General features: G+C 41.4%; 2 long non-coding RNA genes across 9 annotated transcripts in view; one reads left to right on the plus strand and one right to left on the minus strand.

Annotated features, from left to right (window-relative positions):
* LOC310828072 overlaps positions 1–27,683 on the plus strand; it is a 95,175-nt gene extending 67,492 nt beyond the window's left edge. For 2 of the 8 annotated variants that reach the window (XR_014556605.1, XR_014556608.1), the window contains one exon: positions 24,587–25,297. This is a non-coding gene — a long non-coding RNA (uncharacterized lncRNA). Of the gene's footprint in view, positions 1–66; positions 146–10,725; positions 10,745–13,246; positions 13,369–15,454; positions 15,651–16,084; positions 16,490–22,575; positions 24,388–24,586; positions 25,298–26,879 lie in introns of those variants that run through there. The other 6 variants (XR_014556610.1, XR_014556611.1, XR_014556612.1 and 3 more) reach the window with 6 other exon arrangements.
* LOC310828132 lies at positions 25,085–26,885 on the minus strand. The gene is made up of 2 exons (XR_014556706.1): positions 25,618–26,885; positions 25,085–25,328 (listed from the first exon to the last, which is right to left on the minus strand). It is a non-coding gene; the product is annotated as an uncharacterized lncRNA (long non-coding RNA).
* Positions 27,684–27,834: the final 151 nt, after the last annotated feature.

The following is a 27,834-nucleotide window of genomic DNA, read 5'->3' on the forward strand; positions in this document are numbered from 1 at the left end:
TACCATTCACCATGGCATTTTGCTAGCAATATCAAGGGGAAATGCTTTCCTTTCATGATTTTCCAGATCTGTTATATTAGTCAGCAGCAAATGGTAGTCAATAGGCATTTCCTGGGTTTCTACCACTCTCTTCATCAGTACAAAGGTGAGTGGAGTATACCTGGCTCTTGGCTGGTGTAGCAGCTCTCTTTCCTCTTTGGGTGGACGTGATCTTCTCCATAATCCAGTTTCAATTGGCTGTGCCTGGGATGGGGAACTTTTGGCCCTCCAGATGTTATTAAGCTACAACTCCCATGAGCACCAGCAAGCATGGCCAATGGCCAGGGATGGTGACTATGCTTCAGCAACATCTGGAGAGTAAAAGGATCTCCTAGCTTGCCATTGTCCATGATGACTGGGACTGATGGGAGCTGCATGAAGTTTCCTGGACTCAGCTTGGAATTATGACCGACATAGGCAGATGCTAACATACACACACTTGCAATTCCAACCCCACAATGAGATCCAACTCCTTTACTACTGCTACCACATGGGCCACTGCTCCGTCAACAACTGCTACTCCAGCAATCTCCCCCATGCTACTCTCCATCTCCCCCATGCCAGTGCCCAAAACAAATGCTGCCACTGCAACAAGTCAACAGTCATGGAGTTCAGGCTGATCGGTAGCTTGAGTAACAGATGGCAAAGAAGAGTTTGGATTTGATATCCCGCTTTATCACTACCCGAAGGAGTTTCAAAGCGGCTAACATTCTCCTTTCCCTTCCTCCCCCACAACAAACACTCTGTGAGGTGAGTGGGGCTGAGAGACTTCAGAGAAGTGTGACTGGCCCAAGGTCACCCAGCAGCTGCATGTGGAGGAGCGGGGAAGCGAACCCGGTTCACCAGATTACGAGTCTACCGCTCTTAACCCACTACACCACACTGGCTCTCAATAGAAAGTCATAGAGCCCTTGGGGAAAATAAATGATCTCAAGAATATGTATTGTTGAATGCCATTCCAATCTCCAAGCGGTGCGGGATTCCGGGCTTTCAGATGTTTACCCAGGTTTTGTGTTTCCTTTGTGATATATGGTTTATTTACACATATATACAACCTGAACCTATGATGGAGGGGTTCACAGCATTAATACCCCAAGTGGGCCTTGCTTCCTCCACAGCCTTGGATACAAACAGAAATCAAGCATCACTCTGGCTTCCCTGTCTATTGCTTCCAGCTTCTAGTTCAAATGACTCACTCTCCCACTCTCAACTCTGCCTTTGTCCTTTTTAACTACCTGTGAATTGAGGGAGGAGCCCCCACCCATTTGCCATCTTGCACTGAGCCCCTTCCTTTGTTCCCCTTAATGGCTTGTCTCCCAGAAAGCTAGCTTGGCTATTCCAATAGTTAAAAGAGGACCCAAGCATTCAGCCTAACCTTCCCTCCCTTAACAGCATTATTAGAACAGCTGCACATGTGAACCATGTGTGGATATATGTACATAGAATACAAAATGCAAATATTCAAAGCCAGTAAGTCATTTTTTTTTGTTATATTTGAGGACTTTTTTTGTTTTGTCTAACACTAGTTTGATATGTTCTATCCAATTCAAAAATCCCCCTTTAAACTTTTAATAAATCTTCCCAAACCTTCAAACAGCAGGAGACTGAGAGATTTGTTTCCTGCTGCAATAAAATGTAGCTGCCAATTGCACAATGCATATAAATCCATAATAAATAACTTACTTGCAGCCTTGGCTCATTTACATATTCACTAGCATCTACAAGTCGTTCTTAAGGGTATAGAAGTACATATAAAATCCCCAGCAAGCCTTGTGTTCTTGATCTTATCACAGAGAAGTATGTCAACAAGCCCTAGAGCAGTTTTAGTGGGTGGAAAGCAGTTTTAAAATGTTGCTTTGCTAGGACCAGGTTCTACTTGAGAAAAATGTTATATGGAAGCTGGCAGGATATACCTAAGGGAACAGCAAGCAGACTAGGTCGACATTCTATTTTCCTTAAGCAGACTGTCCTGGAGAGTATGCATGATCCTTGCAAGGCCTTTTAAAAATCTTAAATCAACTTGGAGGCAGGGCAGGATGGAGGCGCTCACACAAGCATTACATTACTCATGAACCAAAAATACAGCCGCAGGCAAGATTTCAGCTTCTAGTAGTAAAAGTAAGCACTTAAGTCTCAGCAGGAAAAGCTGACTGAATGTTTGGCAGCGAACACTGAAGACGCTAGTCCTCACCAACAGGAAGGAATTGAACATTGAAGTGGAAGCAGCTGGGAACCTTTGGAGGAAGTGATCATGTCCTCTTGGGTTTCCTGATACAGAGGCAAGGGAAAACTGAGTGTACTCAGAAATGCACTCTGGACTTTTAAGTTCTTTCCAGAGGTTCTATCATGTCTTTAATCCAGATGTGTTGGGCTATTTTGGAGCATTATTCTGACCCAGTGAAATCCGTGAATATATTGTTACACACCACCCCAATCTCCACAAAGGGTGTGAGATTCCAGGGGTCCCAGGTGCTCACCCAGGATTGTGTTTCCATTGGGAGGATTGAGGCACAGTGGAGGCTACTGTCTTTAAGGAATATTATAAACCCATATTTACATCTGGAGAACATTATATCCCAAGAGCATCTTTCATAGATTCAGCAAACTTGTGTCTGAAGCAGCAGTCAGTCATGGTTGCCGGTCTCTTAGTGCAGCCTCCTTCTGCCAGCGCCGCATGGAGGTCTGGCCTTTGTTCTCCTCCCTCTTCCCAGCACACCCTTAATGACTCTCTTAATGGCTCTGCACTTAACTAGCCAGCTGGCTTGCAAAGGCTAGCCCAAGAATCCCTGTGCAGCTTGTATTTTCCCTTCAATATCCCAAATATTATCTAGATTCTGACATTCATTTATTTCTTGGATTTTAGGGGAGCATCCCCCCACATTCATATGTTCTTAATCCTTGACTAAGGTCCTCTTTTCACCATTTCAGAAACAAACATTTAGTGATAAATGTATAATGCCACACATTATAAAATAAACACAGTCTCTCCTTGCTGATCTATGTGTACAGCGTCTCATCATGAAGCTTATTTGCGCTGCATTTGCACAATGGAATGAAGCCCATGTTTCTCATTTGGTCCCCCAGAGAACTACCCTTTGATCTCTTTTGTCTCACCTGCCTTGATTCATTTCATGTCAAATGCTGCTTGACAGCACATGGCCTGACCAATTGGAATTTGTACACTGATGCTTCATTTGTCTCACTCTTTCATTTCATGGTTTCATCTAGTTCATGTGGCCAGTAAATGCCCATAGGAACTACATTTGTAAAGCTAAAAAAAAAGGCTTCCTAGTAATCTGTTGCAAATTTGCAGTGTTATTTCTGTGGCGGGCAGTATGAATTCATAGCATCGTCACCATTTCATATATGGCCTCATCCTGTACAATTTCCTCAAATGCTGTCACTGCTGTGGCTTTTTTTACTCAACTAGGCATTTACCTCTTACTTCCTGCAGTTGTCCACAGTTCAGTCAACTTTCCCTTATATTTTCCTTTTAATATTCCTGACAGATAAACAGACCAGTAGGTCTTCCTCATAACTTTGCATCAGGATGGCCAGATGCAAAAATAAACAGGACTCCTGCACCTTTAATAGCTATAAAGAGGAAGGAATGTCATCTACACCTGCTGAACCTTCCTGTCCTATACAACTATTAAAGACACAGGACCCTTGTCGTAATTTGCACCTGGCCAACTTACTCTATAATCACCAGCATAATGAGCGGGACAGAACATACATGTTTGCTTGTAGAAGAATGTGATGGGACACGATGAGACAACCCAATCTTTATTCTACACTTCCTCATTCAATGAAGACAGACACAGAACTATTACACTTATTAATTGTGCTTGTTTGTTTATTTATAGCATGCTAAGGATCTGCACACGATACACGTCAAAGCATCCCTTCTGTTAAAAGTAACAGCAATGACCTGTATATATTTACACAAAAATAAGTACTGCTGTGCTCAGTGATGCTTGCTCCAAGTAAAATGTACATGTGATTGCAGCTTGTTCTATACATATTCTGAATAGTTTACTTTGAGTTCTGAATAAATTCCACAGAGTTCAGCAAGATGTACCATCTTGTAAGTGTTGGCAGGATTACAGCCTTACTAAGAGCGAACAGATTCTGACAACAGGAATTAAGGAGTTGAACCTGCCTGAAGCCAATACTTCCTAATATGCAAAACCAGACCAACTGCATATTAAATATAAACAGAGAAGGTCTTCATCTTCATGATCATTGCCTTTTTCAAAATGGTAAATGGATCATATTCTATTCACTGATTTCCAGAAGTCTTATGGTTTTGATGCTACCATTAGAGCATGAGAGTATTGGGTATCAAACTACATCAAATTCTAGGCTGAATACTCCCACCTGCTGGTTCAGCTCAATCTCCACAATGCTTTTTAGCACTTTTAGGTGTGAATACATTAAGCATGCTGGATTTTTTTAAACACAGGTTCAGGTTTTTAAAAAAGACTTCCCCACATTATTTATTTCAGTTGCAGTCTTTTATGAAACTTATACCCCATATCAGTAAAAAAAAAAGCTCAATGCACCAAAATACATGTTAACTATTACAAGTAAATTCTGGCACAGCTCTACTGTGTTGGACAGAGTCCAAATTTAGAGTCAGAGCAAATGTATTCTTTGATGAGGCTTGATTTAATGAAATGGCTGCAGTTTATTTTAAGAGTGAACGTAATCTATAAACATTAAAAATGAAAAGTTGCAAACACTCTGCTGCAGATGGGGCTGCCACCACTTCTCTGAAGATGCTGAGGGTTTGTAGGATGGCACTGAAGTCTGGAGGATCTGTAAAATCTTGGACTTCATTTCATTGACATTTCATTGAAGGAAGATTCATTCTGGCATGGCCTGGATTCAGCCATGAGAACAAAAGTCAATATACCTTTTTGCCATTTTGTCCAGGAAATTTTACTGTTCTTAGTGAGATAAGCCGTTTAAAAAAATCAAAGTGACACACCATCTTATGACACCATCTAAAGAAATATAGTTGTTTCTCATGGGTGTCATTAATGTTCTCCCCTAAAAACGATAGTTTTGCAAGCTGCATTAAAATTTTGTCAATTTAAAGCAGAGTTACTAATGAAATAGTTTGGGGAATTTCATAGAGTAAGGCTGTTTCTCTTTCCTCCCGTGCTTTTTTTCTACAAACACAATTTCAGAGATAACAGCTTTGCTTACACCTTGTTTGGATTGATTGAACCTTTCTAGTGAGTTCTTACCAACTCCCAGTAAAAAGAAAGCTGTTGCTTGGGATTAATGTTTTTAATAAAACAACCCCCTCAAACATCTAATTGCAATGATTCAAAGTGAAAGTCACTAACAAATCATTTATACACACATTATCTATAATGTCTACTGGGTTCTGTGTAGCTGTAAATAGACATGGTCATTATGTTCCATGAGTGTTCCTACAAAAGAGCGTGGGTGTTCCTTAAAATCAACTGCATCACAAAAGAACACAGAATGAAAGCAGTTTTTAAACAGAAGTGCCTCTCCTGCATGCAAAAAGGATGCCGCAACATCCTTATAACAACATTTATATAACGCAGTAACATTAGCCACAATCCAAAGATGCGCAAAACTACAGTTTATTATGCTCGGTGAGACCTTAGGCTTATTGTTTTCAAACCACAACATGCCAGAAAGCAAGCTGCTTTTGCAGCTAAGACTTCTTACTCTTTCGGGCATTTGGGGTCAGCCATTCAAAAGGAGAAAAGCCAACAATTTAACTAAAATAGCCTAAGCCTCATGTTTGGCTGCAGCTATGTCTTTGGATCTTCGCCATGGCAGCTGTGAAATGCATCACAAAGTACCATAACAGATCTTGATTGCATTATTCTGGTTGTGGTATAGCCTGTCTGTTAGCCATGAAAACATCCTTGAGAATCAGGATTATGTTCATATGCAGAAGGTGTTTAAGGTTGCTGAATGAAGAACACCTAACAGGAAGTCAGGGTCAGTGAGTTAAAACACACCTCTGAGTTAAAACACAACTAGTTCAGAATCCAGTCACACAAATCTCTTGTTTAATAAATTTTATCCAGATCATTGTCTTAAATCACGGCCCTTGTCACTCATTTGATAAAGTGTTTTACTGCACTTGCAGAAAAAACAACACAAAAAAGAAACACCAACCATTAATATTTATTGGTGTTTAGCAATCATGCCACAACGTATATAAAATTTATTTTGAAAATGCTTTCTAAGCATTTCAGGTTTTGTCGCATATTCTTCTGGAGAGGTGTAGTAATGCCTGCCATTAAGTTGGTTGTTAATTATGCTGTTTTCTTCGCCAAACCTCTCTTCCCCCTTCTGCTCATGAGATTATGGATAGGAGCTAAATACTTTATTATGAACATATATTACCTCACGAGCTCTTTTAGATTTATTGCCATAATTGCAATCCCTAAGGATATGTTAATCTGCAATAAAGTTTACCTCGTTTATCCTTCCAAAACATTCTTGTACTTGTAGGTAATTTTTCCATTTTCTATATAGGATATGAATAGTTAGTTGCCCAGAGCCAAAGGGCTGAAGCCCAACCAAAAGTTATACTACCTCACCTTATTTGGCTTGCATAGCCTGAAGCAGCTCCCATATACCAAATAGTTCATTCACCACAGGCAGCAGAAGGTCCTCTCCCTCTTCCCGTCAGCTTCCTTATTAGTCCCTACTCTTTCCATAGCTCTTCAAGAGACACTTTGTTCTTGTGATTTGTAGCCCAGTGAAACCTACCTTCAGGATGTATAATTGGAATGGACTAATACTTGACAGATATAAGACATGGAGAAGATACAGTCCATTTTGATGGATGGGCAGGGCCATGGCTTGGAAGTGAGAGCTGGACCATAAAGAAGGCTGATCGCTGAAGAATTGATGCTATTGAATTATGGTGTTGTAGGAGACTCTTGAGAGTCCCATGGACTGCAAGAAGATCAAACCTATCCATTCTTAAGGAAATCAGCCCTGAGTGCTGACTAGAAGGACAGATCCTGAAGCTGAGGCTCCAATAATTTGGCCACCTCATGAGAAGAGAAGAGAAGACTCCTTGGAAAAGACCCTGATGTTGGGAAAGATGGAGGACACAAGGAAAAGGGGACGACAGAGGATGAGATGGTTGGACAGTGTTCTCGAAGCTACCAGCATGAGTTTGACCAAACTGCGGGAGGCAGTGGAAGACAGGAATGCCTGGCGTGCTCTGGTCCATGGGGTTATGAAGAGTCAGACACGACTAAACAACAAAAAGACACGGAGAAGATGAGGTCCATTTTGACGGATGGGCAGGGCCATGGCTTGGGTGTTGGAAGCACAGTTTTATGATGGTTTTGCTCCTACCCGCATGACTGGTACCGGAGACTCACACCTACATCTTGGTAGCTTAGTTGCCAGATGACTCGAGACACTATTTTGTCCACAATGCTATTTTACATCTACATAAAACCATTGGGAACAATCATCAGGAGGTGTGGGACACAGCGTCATCAGTATACTATTGACTCTCAGCTGTACTCTTCTATTAAATATAAGGAGAGGCTGTGCATAAGCTGAACCACTGCACTTTATGGAGTAGATATGGGTCAATAAACTGAAGCTGAATCCTGCTAGGACACTGTGGGCAAGTGGTTCCCAGGTTCAAGAATTGGGGGATCTGCCTGCTCTAGATGGTGTTGCACTCCCTCTGAAAAAAAAAACAGATAAGCAGTTTGGGGGGGGTGTTCTTGGAGCCATCTTTGTCCATGTAGACTCAGGTGGCCTCTGTAGTAAAAGACACCTATCAACAGGTGTGGCTGGTCCATCCATTGCACCCCTTACTGGGCAGAGATAATTTGACCATTGTGGCACACACACGGGTACCTTCACCTCATGTGTGTTTGTTTTTGGCATGTCGCTCCATGATGGAAAAAATGGTGGGATAAAAATGAATTAAATAAGAAATAAACAAACTTGAGTGAACCTAAAATAGTTCCCTAAAATAGCACCTAAAATAGTTTCTGTTTTTTTCAGAAATTGCTCTTCTTCTTCTCTGAAAAAACACAGATGGGATCGCAGGAGCTATTTTAGGTATACTCAAGTTTATTTATTTCTTATTTAATTCATTTTTATCCCACCATTTTTTCCATCATGGAACAACATCTTACCAGGTTTTGGTATCATGAGTTAACAGGGCTTAGATTGGTGGGGGAAATATGATTAGTTTTCTAATTAGAGGAAATCTTATTACTATTCCCGTTCCAAATATGCAAGTAGTTTTCAGCAGGGAACAAATCTGTATGTCTTTTATGAATGCATAACTCATTTTTTTTATTTCAAACACCACTTAGACACTTTTATGAGTCAAACGCCATTAAAGCAGCTCAGATTTCCTCATTTATCTCTGCATTTATTTATTTATTTTTTAAAAAGTTTGCCTTTGCGAACTGGAAATGAAAAATCCTCCCTTAGCATTTCTAATCATATGAAGAAAGAGCTTATCAGATTCAATAACAGAATAGTTCCATTGCTTTTCTGCAGAAAAAAACACAAACAGGCCATTTAATTATCAAATTAGTGAGAAGCTTGTTGAGTAATAATGGATAAAATGTTAGAACATAAAATAGCTAGAAAAAGTTATAAATGCTAGCAGTTTTGTCTGTTTTGTAAATGGATATACGGACCTTATTTTAGAGATGTGTTGCACTAAAAATTAATGAGATTTACACAGTAAAGAAAAACGAGTCTTACTATATATTATTACAGTGGTATGACCGCAGTATATCTGTGCTCATATTGTATCACAGAAATAGCATGTGCAAGTAAACTACCTACAACAAGGATCCATCTCTCATATGAATCTACCTGAGTCTTAAGACTGGCATGAGAGTCCCTGCTTCATGTCCCACCACAATTGGATATATGGTGAGAGGGTAGGTAAAAACAGGGAAGCAGCATTGTTTAGATGATTCATTTATGGCCACTCCCTTCAGGACTGCATAGAGTCCCATACAACAGGGCAGGAGGAATCCCTATTACAATTAAACATGGGTGGCGGTGTGGGTTAAACCACAGAGCCTAGGACTTGCCGATCAGAAGGTCGGCGGTTCGAATCCCCGCGCCGGGGTGAGCTCCTGTTGCTCGATCCCTTCTCCTGCCAACCTAGCAGTTCGAAAGCACATCAAAGTGCAAGTAGATAAATAGGTACCGCTCCACGTGGGAAGGTAAACGGCATTTCCGTGCGTTGCTCTGGTTCTCCAGAAATGGCTTAGTCCTGCTGGCCACATGACCCGGAAGCTGTACGCCGGCTCCCTCGGCCAATAAAGCGAGATGAGCGCCGCAACCCCAGAGTTGGCCACGACTGGACCTAATGGTCAGGGGTCCCTTTACCTTTACCTATTGTTGTATCACATCACTTGACGCCTGCACTGATTCCTGACGTGCTAGGAGAGTATTTTTCCAATACCATACAGGGGATTCCTGCTTAGTGCCCAGAATCCAAAGGTTAATTATTATCTATCTTCCTGGGGCCTACACCCCCCCCCCTTCAAGCCTTCATGGAAAGAACAGTCTATTGAGACATAATTGATTATGCAGGGGGACCCATATTGAGAGGAACAGAAAATGAAACCTAGGTCAGCAGAATGTATCTCCTGCCATGTGTCCATGGGAGACTAAAAGACTTGCAAATTTGCACACCCTGAACAGAGAAGTTGGGGTCATAGCTGTCAACGTTTCCCTTTTTTAAAAGGAAATTCCCTTATTCCGAATAGGATTCCTCGCAAGAAAAGGGAAAACTTGACAGCTAGGGTTGGGGTTCCTCAACCCTTCCTGCCCAAACCCTCACAATGTGACATATCAGGATCACCACCAATCAAGACTTCACCCTCCAATTTCTCTGAAAGGAAAAGCCATACACACTAAAAACCTCCACTAGTGGGAGTTTGGATCTAAGATAGAAGCAATAGTTAAGGATTTTGGTCCCTATATTCCCTTCAGGAATATATAATCCCCCTCAAGATCTCTCTTGACCCTGAACAGGAAAGGTGCATCAATAATTGCAGCCACATCAATAATTACACTTCTTGAGAAGCTGAGAAATCCTCCCCAAAGTATCTGTGAGCCAGCAAGCGTGTCGGCCTATTATGGTGTTTTGCCCTCAGGCAGATTATATTTGGGCAGAACTTCTGAAGTTGATCAGGAACTGTGTCTCTTTATAGGATCACGTAGCCCCGCCCCAATACCATGACATAAAATAAAGGAAATAAAAGTATCCTCCCTTCCCAAAAAATTCTTCAATTAATATTTTAGTGATACTATTCTGATATGCGAGTTTCTCTGCAATAATTTTTTTGCTAAATTGCATCTTACCATGAGTTCACTGTGCAGTTTTAAGGCAGATTTTCAGGGAAATGCTTCTTTGAGCTTGGTAATCACAAAAAAGAAAGTCAGAATTTCTTCATGCATTCATCTTAAGGTTGTTGGACATTCACCAAAGTGAAAGCCCACCTATGTACACTAGAGTGGCACCATTCACCTCCTGTTGACTAGGTGCCCACTGTGTGCCCAACAAAGTGAATGCTACCGTTTTAACATCTCAAAACATAAATACAATCCTTATATGCGACTGCCTTCATATCTCTGATAATTCTTTGATCGGTTCTTCTTTCTTGCTTTAAGCGACAACATCTTACCCTGAGGAAAGCTAACTGATCTGCCAACTCTTCCATTTAGTAATTAAATTCAGAATGTTTGTTTCAAAAGGAAGAATGAACCAAGTGGTTTTGTGGCTGATAATATACAAGGGAGAGAAAGGCAGATGGCATGATGAGCCAATGATGGGAAAACATGGAGGTGAGAGAAAACTGTGGTCATTGGAGAGATGAAGACTGACATGTCCATTACCAAAGTCTGGGCTAGTTTTGACAGTATGAAGATTTAGTATGACAAATGAAGGGGTGGGGGTAGAAAAATGGACCTGACTTTAAAATGCAGCTATCTGAGGGAAAGAATATAAACCTTTAAAAATTGCTATAACTAACACAATGAAGTCACTAAGCTAAATGCTGCAGGACCAGCACACACCAGGGATGTGGAATCTGTTGTCTTCCAGATGTTATCAGATTCCAGCTCCCATCAGTCCCAGCCAGCGCAGCTTGCAGTCAGGGATGACAGGAGATGGAGTCCAACATTCATCTGAAAGGCCACAGGTTCCTCATACCTGCTTTAATTTGTAGATGCTGAAGGTGTCTGAAGCACCTGTTTACACTGGACTGAACCCTAACAGTCTAATCCTAACTATGTCAGGGGTGCGGGTGGAACTGTGGGTTAAACCAAAGAGCCTAGGACTTGCCAATCAGAAGGTCGGCAGTTCAAATCCCTGTGACAGGGTGAGCTCCCATTGCTTGGTCCCTGCTCCTGCCAACCTAGCACTTTGAAAGCACGTCAAAGTGCAAGTAGATAAATATGTACCGCTCCGGCGGGAAGGTAAATGGTGTTTCCGTGCACTGCTCTGGTTTGCCAGAAGCGGCTTTGTCATGCTGGCCACATGACCCGGAAGCTGTACGCCAGCTCCCTCAGCCAGTAAAGCGAGATGAGCACCGCAACCCCAGAGTCGGCCACGACTGGACCTAATGGTCAGGGGTCCTTTTACCTTTACTTTTTAACCATGTCTACTCAGAAGTAAGTCCTATTGATATTAATGGGGCTTTTTCCCAGCTAAGAGTAATGCTATATGTATTTACTTGGTAGTCTCATGGAACTCAATGAGACTTACTTATGAGCAGACATGGTTAGGATTGAGCTGTTAGCTGAGATCTAGCCTGTTATTCAGGTTGGGATAGCAGCTCCTTGGACTAGCTTCAGACACTATTTCAGGGGTAGATAAGATGATGATGTAAGCTGCATGACCCTCTGCAACATCAAGAGTTCTTGGGTCCTCTATTCTAAGGTATGTGGGCTTGTAAATTAAATCAGGACTCTAGATCCTGACAGGAAGACTTCACAGTTCAATCATGACCTGTGTAGGGCACAAGAGGATGGGATTTCATTTTTATTTAGGCATATAAAATAGAGTTAAACGGTGCTCGATTGTGAAGACAAGCCTTTTCTGAAACTTGTAGTCACAACCTTAAGAAATATTGCTAAGTTCCTTAAATATTTGATCAGCCCATTACACCTTGGGGGGGGACCCCACATTACTACTGAGACAGATAATGGCAATATGTTTTGCTTTAATTATCACAGAGCATAGAAGTCTCTTTAAGAAATGTCAGTGACCCTAAAGAAATGATATCAATTCAACACGTAGGATGATCTCCAGCAGTGTTTCTCTGCGGGGAGCTATCAGAAAGGAAAGAGCTAATGTGCTTATATCACTTGCCTAGTGTGAGCCATTTACAGTATACGGTAACTCTCTGGAATACAGGCAGTAGGAACATACAGGTCCTATGAAAGTCATTTAAATGAAAACCCTTGTTTGCTGTGTGATTCACCATGGACACCAATACATCCCTCCACACCTTACAATTTCTCCCATACGTGCATACAAATGCTTTGTTTTGATTTGTAGCCTAAAGAAGATATCATAAATGACAAACTGGAACCGTGTGTATATATTTTATAGATTAGGAATGTCAGATTTAATAGTGGGATTTGATGTACACATTCCTGAGGCTCTGTTCGACAGTAATGCAATTAAACATTGCAACAAAGTAGTAAAGTTTTATAGGCAGTAGCAAATAAATTTCCTTTTTAAAGGCCAAAGGCATTGCAGGGAGAAATTCAGTTCTGAAAAACAAGTTTGGTTAGGAATTTGGCAATATTATTTTCTTTAGGAAGAGAATGCTCACTTTTGAGCAGAACAGGATGGGAAAACAGAGATTAAATTAGAGCAGGGTATCTCAAACTTGGGTCTCCAGCTGTTTTTGGACTGCAACTCCCACAATCCCTAGCTAGTAGGTCAGGGATGATGGGAATTGTAGTTCAAAAACAGCTAGCAACCCAAGTTTGGGAAATCCTGAATTAAGAGTATTGTAGTGGTTTGTTAGTATTATGAATATTTCTAAATCACGATGAGCATCACAACAGTACCACAGTGGGAAGAGCACAGAGAGAAGAAATGCCTTGGTGCATCTGCAGCAGCACAACTGGATGCCTTCATCTGCTCCAGCTGAAACAAAACATGTCTCTGTCTCTACAGCCATAGCAGGCACTGCAACTGCCCAGCAGTTTGACTTTACCCCCAAAGGCGCACTCCTCCATTGCCTCCTGAAACAGATGGTTGCCAACAGCGATACTGTATACAGCAACAAAATAAAACAAGTAAGAACTCATCCTTCTAGGAAAGCCTATAAAAACAAATAAGTTTTTAGCATCTGATGAAATGCACACAGCGTTGCAGCCTGTCAATGAGTTTTGGCAGGTAGTGCCTTCCACAGGGCAGGTGTTACTGTCTTGAAGGATCTAGTCCAAGCTACCATGGAGCAAACCTCCAGCACATGTGGCCCCCTCTAGAAGGGCCCTTCTAGGTGTCCACAGCTATCAGCAGGTATATAGGGAATATCCTCCTCCCAAGTTGTCTTGCTAACTGTAAAACCTTAAATTTGGTCTCAAAGCATATTGGCAGCTCATTCATCTTGTTTCAGCCATAATTTACAATTGTGGATGGTTCCAGGTTTGTTAATCTATGTTCCTTTGGTGCAGAGGTCAGAGGGAGAGCTGCCTTATACAGAACCAGACTACTGGTTTATGTAACTCAGAACAGGATTTCAGACAAGGGCCTCTCCCAGTCCTACCAGGAGATGTCAGGACCTGAACCTGAACCTTCTGCATGCAAAGCAGATGGTCTGCTGCTGAGCTGTAGCCCCTCCCTAGCACTCAGTCAGTTTCATAGATTCTGTCTCTATCGCCTTAGTAATTCCTCCATGTTTCAACATGTCCATTATAGAAGTGACAGTCCTGTGACAGCTCTGACCGCTCTCAATTAAAAACGACATTGATGGACTTCTTCTATAACTGAATGTGTCTTTCTTATTATATCAATGTATATTTTCATAAAGCATGTTAAAAAGTGACATAGTCATTGATGGAGGCAGCAGGGAAAAGCCAGTCCACAAAGATTTCTTTCACCAGAGCAACTGTGTGTCATGTTTTCTGAATGCTGAAATACATAACTGTACTATTTTGGCAAACAGTGCTATTTTGGTAAACAGTATTATTTTAGTAAATAATAAATACAAAGCTATAGTATTAATAGTATGACTTCGTGTTACCTAAATTCTACCAGAAATATTGCCTACCCCTGTTTGGACCTTCATTTGTCTAAATTCCCTGAATTTTACTGGTTTTACAGTATACTTTGTTTTAATGGTGTTCTTTATTTTTAAGTTGCACACTGCTTAGATTTATTTAAAAATATCTCTAATAGTAAACACTTTAATTAGACCAACCATCAAAACTTAGAAACAAGGTAAAATACAAAAAATATTAATATTATTAGCATTTTCACATCCATGTGTTAAGTCAAACGGTAGCCCTCCAGATGTTGTTGTTTATTAATGTAAGTGCTGCATAATGCCAAATTAGGCTACAAAGTAGTTTACAAGTAGTGCTTCTTTAGCATTGTTGTTGGACTACAACTTCCATCTTCCATGGCCATTGGCCATGGTGACTGGAGGGCCACAGCAACCTCTGGAGGGCCACAGGTTTCCCACCTGCAGTTTAAGTCACATGGTGCCTACTATAAAGCCCCATTTCTTCTACTTCACAAGGGCTAAACTAATTGCTAATTCTTTTACTATCAAGACTGTCTTTTCATAATCATTGTTGTTGTTGTTGTTTAGTCGTTTAGTCGTGTCCGACTCTTCGTGACCCCATGGACCAGAGCACGCTAGGCACTCCTGTCTTCCACTGCCTCCCACAGTTTGGTCAAACTCATGCTGGTAGCTTCGAAAACACTGTCCAACCATCTTGTCCTCTGTCGTCCCCTTCTCCTTGTGCCCTCCATCTTTCCCAACATCAGGGTCTTTTCCAGGGAGTCTTCTCTTCTCATGAGGTGGCCAAAGGATCTGTCCTTCCAGTGAGCACTCAAGGCTGATTTCCTTAAGAATGGATAGGTTTGATCTTCTTGCAGTCCATGGGACTCTCAAGAGTCTCCTCCAACACCATAGAATATAGAGCCTATTTTCTGTCATCACAAAACAGGACAGTTGCTCCACCTGCTTTTCACTGGAAGGCCCATCGTCTGTTCTAATCCTTTAGGATTCCCCCCTAAAAAGGACTATATTGGGGTGTGCTACCCTTAAACAGGGTTTTAGAGGTGGTTTGTGCCACTGACTCTATGGAAAGGGGTTCAAGTCCCTGGACCCCAGAACCTTGGGGTCCCCAGTAATGAAAAAGTTTGTTTCAGAGTATTGTGTACCTGGCTTGATGCCCCTGACCTATAGGAAGAGGATTTTAACTGTTGGACACTTCTCTGAAATGTAAGTAAACTTCAGGAGTACCTGAATATTGACTGCCTTCTTCTACACCTGTCCATCTTTTACTTAGAGGCAGCAGAAACATGAATTATTAAATATTAACTTCCTCATAAAGGAACAGAATAAAAATTAAAAGCCAATTCATTGCCAGTAAAAAAAATAATGACTATCGTTTATTAGTAGAAGTTTCTTGGTATAGGGTATTTTATTAATTGACTCAGAGCTGGAAAGGCGATTGCAGCCTGGGGAAGATTGCATGTATAATTGCAGTAATAATTAGTTTCAAAGACTTTCGCTACTGAGCTGAACAGTAAGTTGAGTTGTTTAATAGACTCATGGCAAATATACATAACAACAATGATCTTCCAACTCAAATGTTCATAGTACTTGGAACTATAAAAAATATCCCTGAACAAGAAGAAAAATCCACATTCTGCATTCAAAGTATCCCAAAAATTTGTGCCAATGAAAACTAATAAATTATGTGATCTGAATTAGACATATTATTGAGCATATTTTTGTTTTGATTTATTTGCATAATTGACTCTGCTTCCATAAAGAAGGGTATAACATATTCCACAGAAGATCAACAGCAACATCTAAAGCCTCTGAGACTCTGGATGCCTGCTGACCACCACCTGAATAAACCGATAGCCTTGGTTTTATCTCCAATCCCCCTTTCCAATTTAATTCCTTCCCCTCTCTCCCTCCTTCTCTCTCACACAGTAGTCTAACTGGTCTGAACTTTTATGATGGAAGTTCAAAACCATTAAGAAGTTAGGCTCATCATTTAAATACATACTGTACTAGGTACCTGAACTACCTGGACCAGAGATGCCACTGATTCACAAAACACTTTTACTGGCATCAGATTCCCATAAATGTGTAGGGCATCACAGCACCTTTGTCTCCTTCAGAACCATACAATTAAGGTGACCACAGATGTTCTGCAAGAGGCTAGTATTCTCAGGCCATCTTTTCTGCAAATAACTCTGCACATTCTCTAAAAACCAAGACTCTACAGAAGTAGCTAAATTGTTACTAGGAGAGTTTCCCCTGGAATTTCTCCTTAAAATCTTCTTCAGATGCTAAGCTGCATAGTTCTTAAACTTCTTGTGTTCTAATGGAATTTCACAAGTTTTGTTTAAAGCCTGAATTCTCAGGCTTTGGGAAAGTAAATCTACAGCTTTTTTTCCAGAAGTAGGCTGGATGGAGGGATCCTCGGCAGTTTGGCATAGAAACCCCTCCCCCAACAACTGGAGTGCTTTTGTCATGCTAAACTTAATCTGACTGGTGACACTTTATCTTGATAGTGGGGACAAAAAGGCAAGTCCACCAGGAGAAAACAATTCCCACCACCACCCCAGCAAGCGACCAGAAACAAAGAGTAAAAAGCAGAGCAAAGCACCAAAAAGCAATTGTAGCTGGCTAGAAGCTTAGTCACTGATGCAATGTAAGTAAATGTTTTTGAACTCATCTCTGCATCCACAAGACTACAAGCCTGGATAGTAGAAAACCCTGTATCCGATACAAATACTATATTTGCAATTGTCAAAGTTTATGGAAGACTCCTCGTGTTTAATAATTTAATTCAATCCTTTCAGTAATGCAGGGATCCAAAGCAAGAGAGGGTTTTTTAAAAATTACTATTTGAAACAAAAAAAACTACCTGTTTTAAAAGCTGTTTTTAATACTGTACCTGATAAACCCAAATCCTAAGATTTCCAACATTGACTGAATGCAATATTATTTGCATTATTATCTACCGTAAGTGTTTAAAAAACCTTGGTAGGCATCCTTCCCCCTGTTTTTTACAAAAAGAGTGAAGCAGAAAATTTGCAGCCTTGTTGCCTGGGTAGTTCAGTAACCGCTGATGAGCACAGCCATTAAAAAGTAAATAAAATAAAAAGATTCCAACACTATTGCAAATCAGTTCTTAGTTCTTTTATTCCTCAAGAGGCAGCCGAGCTGCTTATTCCAACTAGAGAAACAAAAGAAATGGAGGTATTGCATATTCTCTTGCTGCAAACAACTTACTTAACAGCCCAGGGGGAGAGAAAGGAAATATCCTTTTATAGCTCTGTTCCACTGATAGCTGTTTCCCTTCCTTCTGACAGCAACAACCGCTCCTTAGAACATTACAGAACTAAGGATAAAATCTCAAATGAGACATGGCACAAAATAGCAGCTTACCCCACATCTCAACTTTGTTTTATAGGTGAGCAGCGCTGCAGTGAACACAAACTTCTAGCACAGGGATGGGGGATCTATGGCTTAAATGTTGCTGTACCTCAGCTCCCAGCATCCCTAGCCACTGGCCATGCTGGCTGGGACTGGTGGGAATTGGAGTCCATTGACATCAGGGCTAAATGGAGGGGCCATGGCTCAGTGGCAGACCATCTCCTTTGCATTCAGAAGGTCCCAGGCTCAACCCCTGGCATCTCTGGGTAAGGCTCTGGAAGAGAATCCCTGTCTGAAACTATAGAGAGCTGCTGCCAGTCATTGTAGACAATATGAGATGGAAGGACCAGAGGGTATGACTCCGGGAAAGGCAGCTTTGTATTGCTACAGTTCCACCTTTAACATGGCACAAAATGGGCTTCATCCAGAAAAAAAAAACATGTCATGCTTAAATCTCATTGTGAGACCCATGTGAGACCCATTAGTCATGATGGTTGATTGATGGGTTCATTTCAAGGACGTAATCTTGACAACCTTTTGCTAGATTTGAATTGATAATCCCAATGGCAGCCACCTCTACCTATGTACCTGTTCTCTTTCTAGAGTTCTCAGCTCCCCACCTGCTGAATTTATCAGCAAGGGATCCACTAGTTTTCATCAGAACATTTGTATCCTTCAGCACCACCCCAGAGCATAGACTTATAATGCTATTCATCACTAGATGGGGGAAATCAGTGAAAATCAGATGCCTTGTCTCGCACAAGTGGAAGCACTTTCTACTAGTGCAAATCATTAATGGATACAACCCAAAAACATTTTGCTTTTTGCTTAAACCCCTGCCCCCAACTTTATCTACATTGTTACCTTAAGGATTCTGACACGCACCTTAACAGGCATTATGCAAACTTCAAAATAAATGTACTTTATGAAGCTGCTTGAGTAATTCCACCTTGCTGTTTCTTGTCTTTTTAGAGTGTTCATTTCCCTGCTGGCCTCCATAATTATTACAAGCTTTTCTTATTTTAATTCCCCTTGTCTTACTGCTAGAGGCCTTTGTCACCTGCTAGAAGGAGCGAGGAGGGTCAGCTGAGAGTTCATTCAGTTATCACGTCTGTTTCATTATGCTTCTTTAGTCTGAAAGCATCCAGGAGTTCTGTCTGTATATTTGTTATAATTATCGTCCTGACAACATCTTCTTGGTGCAAGGGCTAAGGCAGCCTCTTCAGAAAATGTCTCCAAGGCAGCTTTGCCTCACAGGAAGACCTCGCTAATTAAAAAGTGACAGTCTTCTCCATCTCCCTGAAAGTAGCTTGTGTCTCATCCCCCGCTTCCATTCTCTTCTTTTAGCTCGTTCCAGATAATTGAAAAATTAATTGAACTTATTAAAAAATAAAACATCTGGGTTACGGGTCAGGAATTGCAGCAGCCTTTGTAAGTGATCATTACAGCACTCAGCGGCACTTAAAAATAGTAACATCTACTTCTCTTAGATCATTAGGCCCCTTTAGTGGTCAGGAGAAACCTTTGAGTACGTATACAATAAATTGTGGCCCAACAAACCTGTTGAAACCATTGAATGATTTGCAGGGTTGCACGAAGGACACCATGGCTGGAGGGAGAGGGCGATCCTCCCACGAGATCTCAGAGCCTCTTCATCTTTCAAAGCCTAGTGAGATCTTGGGGATGGACAGGCCGGTGGACACACCACCATTTTAAGAGGACATGTCACCATTCCACCTAGGCTTCAGGATATAGATAATAAGGGGGACCTCCCCTTAACAGGTCCTGAAGGGTAAAGAGCTCTTGGCCTTAGTTCAGGGGGACTGTGCTTGCCAGTCGCCATCTCAAGTCATCAGTGGTCGCAGTCTCAGTGGTCTTGCACCACACTGGGTCCTCAGTGCTGGTTAACTCCCTATATAATGCCCAAGCAGGTGTGTGAAGATGAAGGTCAGACTTCAAGACTGCAATTAATCGCATAGCTATAAAAGCTTGTTACATTTGTTTATTTTGAAGTATGTAAAAAGGGTAATTTGAAAAACTTTCCAAGTTTTGCTTGCTATTTTGTGTTGAAAGTTACTCACAGTAACACTCACCAGTGGGGATGCAGACAGGTGATAACTGACCTTGTCAGTTGGAAATAACTTTGTCTCTTTCTTGGAACATTTAACTTGCAGATACAGTCAATTACCTTATGGTAATGGTTGCTTCAAGGATTTTATTGCTTGGCTCCCTTGGAACGAAACACATATATTAGCCTAATTTAGGAGTGCTTTGTCTGAAGTTCCCGTGCTCTCTGTGTGCAGAATTATTGCAGCCTTAACTTTTTATTCAGACTGCAAATTCACTACAATTCCTTTTATAAAAAAGAAAGAAAGAATGGAAACTGAGTGGATTTCTGCATTGAAACATGAACTGCTGCACTTATCACATCACTCTGAAATAGTGTTCATTCTTTCTGAAAGTGAGGACTACTCATCAACAAAATCAAGACAGAGAAGGTTACTTGGAAACATTAACTGTAAGCATCCTACAGTAGACCTCTAATGTCTTCACTTACGGCTATTAGAAAACATTCATATTTCAGATTTTGTAGCTTTAGGGAACACTTCTAAGGAACACCAACAAGCCTGACAGTCATGAAACTCCTGCTTATGCAGGGTGTGGGATGTTGACTGGGCCTGTTGGGCTTCACTGTGAGGATGATCTTTAGGTTCTATCCCCAACATCTCCAGGGATTGGGAAAGACTCTTATCTGAAACACTGGAGAGAGACTGCCAGTCAGTGTCAGTAATACTGAGCTAGATGGACCAACAGTCTGACTTAGTATAAGGCAGTTTCCTATGTTGCTGCTTTTCCTGTTCCTGGAGGGGAAGACCAGCAATAGGATGCAAATTGTATTTCAAGAAAACATATATGCCATTGCCAACCATCTCATTGGTAATAAGCTTCTGAGGAAAATGTTTCTGGGCTTTCCAGAACCCAGTTTGAAACCAGTATCCTAGAAGAAATCTGACTCATTTTGAGGGAAGAAAATGGTGAGGTAAAAGTAGAAATATTACAACAACATTTCCTATTGCCCTTAATAATGGAATATATATGGATGCCAGATATTCAATTGGTATTTCTCTGCTGGCGGAAGACATCAGTCAGCAAAATGAGAAGGGGGGCAATTTTCTGAGATTGTCTTTCCTTCTTGCAGTCCCCCAGCATCCAAATCTTTTCCAGAGTGCTGGGAGATCCTCTAAAGCAGAGGGTATCTGGGGTGGGGGTGGGCAGGAGTCACCAAAAATGGCTTTTCTTCCTGTTCAACTGATGGACACCTTCCATCAGTTAAGGGACACCAGATGGATACACCCACAATGACCAAGTCCTGGTCCTACAGTTCACATGCAGCAGAATGAGGTGGGAAAACAGTGGTGGAATTCTGAAATGAGAGAATAGGATGCACCACTTTGGACTGCAGGTGTGGGGGAGAAATCACTTTTTAAAACACTCCTCTAGGGTTCTGTAAATATCACTTTACTCCAGCTCCCATCATCCCCAATCTTCATGACTAATGGTTGGGGATGATGGAGGTTGTAGTCTGACAATCTCTGGAAGGCACCAGGTTAGGGAAGGTTGCACTGAAATGTGGACATTCTCTATAATTCCTGTTTACATGGTTGAGGCAGACCAGGGTCAAACTAAACAGGTTTGCTTCTGTCATAGTAACATTGGCTCTTAATTTTACAGCCATTAGGAAGTATGCTGGTCACTACTAATTACAGAGTTTACAAAATAATGAGTCTAGAGAACACTGACAGTAAACTCAAAGGATTTATTTTCTTACTGGGAGGGGCAGAGGAATCTACATTTGGGATAATCATTATGATAAGTACAACATTTTTGGAGGCTTTGCAAAAATCAATGGCTACTGTTCACTTTATCTGACTGGATGAAATGGTCACAGCAGCAATTGAATTAGAAGGAAAGCAATTGTCTTCAATTATTAAGGATCAGAGTACATATAATTCATATCAGTACAAGATGCTTCTTTACCTGAAGTCCAAGGAAAGGAAGCAAAAAACAAAAAGGAATGGGAGGAATTAATGCAGAAGAAAGACAGAAAACATTTGGCAAAGTATATGGAATATCAGTGAATACGTGGAACTCCAAGCCAAGGTTGCACTCGGTTATGGTGCAATCCTCTGCATGTTTACCCAGAAGTAAATCCTACTGTGTTCAATAGGGCTTACTCCCATGCACGTGCATAGGACTGAAGCCTTGCAGAGCACTCCTTGGCGCATTCATGCAGTAGTAAGCTCTACTGCAGGCATAGGCAAACCCGGCCCTCCAGATGTTTTGAGACTGCAATTCCCATCATCGCTGGTCAATAGTCCTGTTAGCTAGGGATGAGGGGAATTGTATTCCCAAAACATCTGGAGGGCTGAGTTTGCCTATGCCTGCTCTACTGTGTCCAGTGGGGCTTACTGATTTTAACCAGGCAACCCTCATTTCTGTTAGAGGGCATCATTGAAGCAATAAATTATGATGGCTTACTGTTTCATACATTCCATCCCTATTCTGTGTTTGTCTGAAGAAACCAAAAGAACTGAATATAACACAACTGCCTGTTTTCCCCCTAATAAAAAGAGCACATGCTGCATCTTGCTGGAAAAATAAAAATAAAAGCAACCACTGGGTTGGATCTAACTTGATTTCAATGCATCTACTCCAGGTAGGACTAAGTCTGGACATAGCCCAAAAGCTGTATCTTGATTATTTTTCAAAATGCAAATTGAAGTCTTGCTTCAAATTTAGAAAGGTGCTGGAAAATTTGAGGAAATATAGTTAACTAACAAATATATCCTGTGCTCTCTTCTTTATTTAGTAGGAAAAAAATATTGAGGTGCCAGTAGTCATACCTTGCTACAAGTGCTGTGGATGCCGGCACAAAATGGCTGCCATGGGCAGTCAAAAACAGAATAAGATGTGGTGATATTTTGCACCAGTGAGTCCCATCCCATTCAGGGTCAACTTGTTTTTAATACAGAATTTTAAATTGTAACCCAACCAGGGACCTGCTGGTGAAGGGTGGGTACTATTATTACTACAGTACTAATATTATTTCATTATCGCATGCATTTATTTGTCCTAATCAACAGAGCTATTTCAACAACATTTCACCGAAAAGGGTGCATTTGAGTAACTGACACAAAACATGTCAAAGGTTTTCCCCTGAATCTATGCAACTTGCCACTGGAACCAGTGGAATGTAGATGCCTGCTCTTCATCCATATCACAGGTCCACATTTTCCCTTTTCCTAACATTAGTCTTGCAACGACTGAAGAGTGGCAATTTCCCTGCGGAAAAAAATGTTATGATAGAATTATTCTGAGGTGTTCCCTTAAGAGAAGCCGCAGCACGAGAAAAATGGCAAAGAGAACTGGCAATTTAGAAGCAACTTCCAGTAGGACCACAACATGTCTAGGACTAAAACATTTTTATCGTACTTTTATCGTACTTTTGGGGTTGAGTGTTTGGAGGAGGTGTGTGGGCGTGTGGAAGCAATTCCCTGCTAAGAGGCAGAAAAAGCTTGTGTTGAAAAAGAGATTTAAAAATGCTTCAATAGAGAACTGCTTTCACTCCATTAAAAGAAAGAATTATGGATGTTTATTTACATTTATATTGTGTTTTTCTTGCATATTGTTCATTTTCTTGCTTTGCAGATAATGAACAATTCTATACATATGTTTTCTAGCTGAGAACAGACTACCCTCCGTGATTAGAACTGCCACTGTCATTTGTAAACCTAAAAGAGAAAGTTATTCACTGAAATCCCCAAACTATAGACAACCCCTCCAAGTCTTTTAACAGCCTGGGACCAGTTTACTTGAGAGATTGCCCCTGCCTATTCACAGTCCTTGCCATATTAAACACCTGCTGAAAACTTTGTTTCATCAAGTCTTCCTAGTCATATAATTTAGTAATGAACATTTGCTTTCAGAAGTTTTAGCTGGTTTTATATTGTGCTTTACTGATAATTATTTTATGTACACACCCTTTTTTTAAAAGGTGTTGCTGATTTTTATCTTTTTTGATAATTTCATTATGTGCACCACTTAGAGATTTTTCTGGGTATGTGATCTATATATATTTTCTAAGTAAATACTTTGCTCTCACGCTTAGAAGCAATGGCTCTCGATTACATTTTTCTCCTCTTGTCCTGGGCTTTCAATCCCTCATCCCTCATGTTACCTGATCAATTCTGCTGCCTGTACAGCATAGGGTAATTGATTTAATTTGGAAGAACATTGAGGATTTTAGAGTGGGGGTGAAGCCATGTGTACTCTGTAAAGAAAAAATGAGACAGGGTGAAGGAGGATCAGGATCAGGGAGGAGATATAAAGACAAATAGAAAGTCAGGCTGGGTAGCAGTCACATATGGATGGCAAGCGATGAAAAGGCAAAGAGAAAGAGAAAAAGCACCAACTCGCCCAAATTTCACCATCCTCCAGTTTGTCCAGATGTTACCACAGTCCAGCATTAGCCTTACTACAGAACCTGGTTAAGACATTCCAGAACGACCTCCATGGTACATGTCCTTGAATGCATCCAAGGATATAGAGTACGGATAGGGAACTTGTGACCCTCAAGCTGCTGTTGTACTCCAGTGCCCATTGGCTGTAGCCACCATGGCCGATGGGCGGTTGTGGCGTTTGCCCTCCTAGGTGTGTAACATCTCTGCCTGGCTGCTGCTAGCCAGCATCTCGGACAGAATATTTCCCCCATCACCTGGAAACATTGGCCCCAGAACTACACAGTACCCTCCCAAGTGCCACATAGTCTCTCTTGTCTGGCCCACATAGATGAGGCAGCTCATGGCTGGTTTGTATTGCAGAAATCATATGAAGGCGTCATCATGCAGTGGTTTGGAGAAGATTGCATGCTGCTGCAAACTACCCTAAACAGAAGTAGCATGGGCATCTAAATGCGATGAAACCAGGATGTCATCAGATAATGATGGGCTGAGAACCAATTCTTGCAAAAGAGTTGTGGTAAGTTGTCTTTCCACGTGCCATTTTATAAATAAGGTCTATGAGAGCCACTGTAACGTGCTCCTGTATCACGCATCAGGCTAGTTCTTGGGACTTGTTTACATCCTGCATCACACTTGTGAGCTATTGTGTCCCCTATTCATCCAAAGGGATAGCTTGCATTTTCTTCCCCAGCTCCCCCTTCTTTCTCATGCCTACATACACAGAGAATAAAAACTGCTTTGAGAGAAAATGTCATACAACTGCAGTGTATGAAAGGTCATTACATGAATTACAAATCAGCTTATACTGAATTTTGCACTTTTAAGTGCTGGCAAGGAAGTTCATCTTCTTTCTTTGCACTCTATTACGGTGCTTTTTTGCCCATTCTGCAAAGGATGGGCAGCAGATTTCTTCTTGGACTCATACGTATGAGTACATTTTTGTGCTTCTTATGAAACCAGCACAAACTGGTATGGGGCAGGTACATATTTCAATTTCTGTTTCTCATTTTTCCAATTTGAAGGTCAGTTCTCTACATTCCCACACCAGCTTGCAATTTCTTTTTTTAAAGTCCTCATGAAAATTCACCAGCATTTTAGTATGCTTTTCTCCTAATAAACCTAGCAGTTTATTAGCAGTTTCGAACTGCCAACCTAGCAGTTCGAAAGCACCCCCGGGTGCAAGTAGATAAATAGGGACCGCTTACCAGCGGGAAGGTAAACGGCGTTTCCGTGTGCGGCTCTGGCTCGCCAGAGCAGCGATGTCACGCTGGCCACGTGACCTGGAAGTGTCTCCAGACAGCGCTGGCCCCCGGCCTCTTAAGTGAGATGGGCGCACAACCCCAGAGTCTGTCAAGACTGGCCCGTATGGGCAGGGGTACCTTTACCTTTACCTTTTCTCCTAATAAACACATTTCTGCATGCAATTTTGCCTAGCCTGCACATTTTGGCATATTTCCCCTAACACAAAACATTTTTTGTACATTTATTTTCATTAATCTGTGAATTGTGATGCAACATTTTATCTTGGTTATTGCATATTTGCACACATTACTTAGCTTGAGAATTAGGGAAAATTTGAATTTTGAAGGATGGCTACATTTCAGTTTGTATACTGCTTTAGAAAGTGCCAAATTAGTTTTGCCTTTAAATGTAAACCGAATTGAGCTGGTGATATGTGGTAACTCACAGGACAGAACGAAACTTTCCATTTCTACAAATAAGTCCAATTAAACCCCTGAGCCCAGAGATCTGGGTCCACCTGCAGACCAAAGTGAACAAATGCTCACAGCTTAGTTATACAGATTTTTTTCTTCCAGAAGTGAGCTCAAAGGGATTTACTCCCTGGTAAGTATGCTGTGGGTTGAACAACAGAGCCTAGGACTTGCCGATCAGAAGGTCAGCGGTTCAAATCCCCGCGATGGGGTGAGCTCCCGTTGCTCGGTCCCTGCTCCTGCCAACCTAGCAGTTCAAAAGCACATCAAAGTGCAAGTAGATAAATAGGTACCACTCCAGCAGGAAGGTAAACAGTGTTTCTGTGCGCTGCTCTGGTTTGCCAGAAGCGGCTTAGTCATGCTAGCCACATGACCCGGAAGCTGTACGCCGGCTCCCTCGGCCAATAAAGCGAGATGAGCGCCACAACCCCAGAGTCGGTCATGACTGGACCTAATGGTCAGGGGTCCCTTTACCTTTACTAAGTGTGCATAAGGTTGCAGCTTGGCTTATATGTAGAAATGGATGTGGAGGGGGAAAGAAACTTAGTGAATACAGAGAGCTTCCTTTTGTCATATTTGTACCTCCCTTTCAAGGCAACAGAAAATCCCTTTTTTGGATAAATCACTGAATGCCACCTACTGAATTTGCTGAGTATTCTGCAGTTGTAAACACTATTGACAAATACTGAATTGCTTAATGATAAATTAGCAGTGTTTGGCACCTGCAGAATGGTAATGTATAGCACTAATGCAATGTCTAGACAGCTAAAGGAAAATGTGTTCTACAAATTGCAACAGAAATTATGGAGATAATTAACCTATGTTTAGTTCACCACACATCAAGAATGATGCTGTTCTAGGCATTCTTTTCTTAGCATTTGGTAAGAAATGTCAGCCTTTTGCCTCCCTATTCAAGTGATGTGTTTCATACATTTCTCTAGCATTCAGGCCACACAGGTGTGTGAAGTCACTGGTCTTGTGACAAGTAATACATAAGACATCTTATATGTACTCTGGGTAGCCTTTGGATCACTGCCACCCTGGTCAAGTCCCCAGGACCCCTAAGCCAAAGTAGGTGCAGTTGAAATAGACACATATTCTCCCATCCCAGGAAGAGGACATGAATGGTTGGGTAGGATACTGAACAAGAGCGCTCCATGTTACAACATTTTGTTGAAGACCTTACTTGTTCTCATGAACTGTCTATTTGAAGCATCTGCACTGAGGTGTATGTTTGTGTCTGCGTTTGCTGTGCTCCACCACAGATTCTGTAGCTGGCCCGTCCCCATCTCAACTTGCCCCAGTTGTTGCTCAGCTTGCCTCTTGTACTATGACAGCGTTGTCTGCCACTGTCTCAGACTGCACCCTCACTGTTTTGGGCCAGCAGAAGTTGGGCTTCCTGGATAGCCCCATCTGTCTGTCTGTCTGTTTATGCATCCAATGCTGTTAGCTGCACAGGGCAAGGAGCAGAAATTGCTCCACATCTGGCAGATCCTAGGCAGTACAAACAGGATCACAAAGCTTTGTTAACAGTGTGTGTGCATGGTGCCATCTTCAGCTATTCTCTATTTCGGGGGTTTCCAGGCTGTGGTCTGCGGACCATTGGTGGTCTGCAACATGTCTGTGGATTTGTGGTTAAAGCTGGGAGATGGCAAGTCCATCACATTAAATATTCATATTAATATGTTATTGCATTTCAATCACTTCTTTTATTTCTTATATTGTATTTGGTTGTGTTGCATTTTATTCTATTCCATAGAATTATTATAATACAATAAAATACAACATAAGAAATAAAAATTAAAAGAAAAGAAAAAATGAAAAATCTAGCGTGCTGCTTTACAATTGCTACAACACGGTAAAAATATATTTTAAAAAATCATTAAGTGGTCCACT

Source organism: Podarcis gaigeae (assembly GCF_964106915.1).
Source record: "Podarcis gaigeae genome assembly, chromosome: 12".
Classification (NCBI taxonomy): Eukaryota; Metazoa; Chordata; class Lepidosauria; order Squamata; family Lacertidae; genus Podarcis; species Podarcis gaigeae.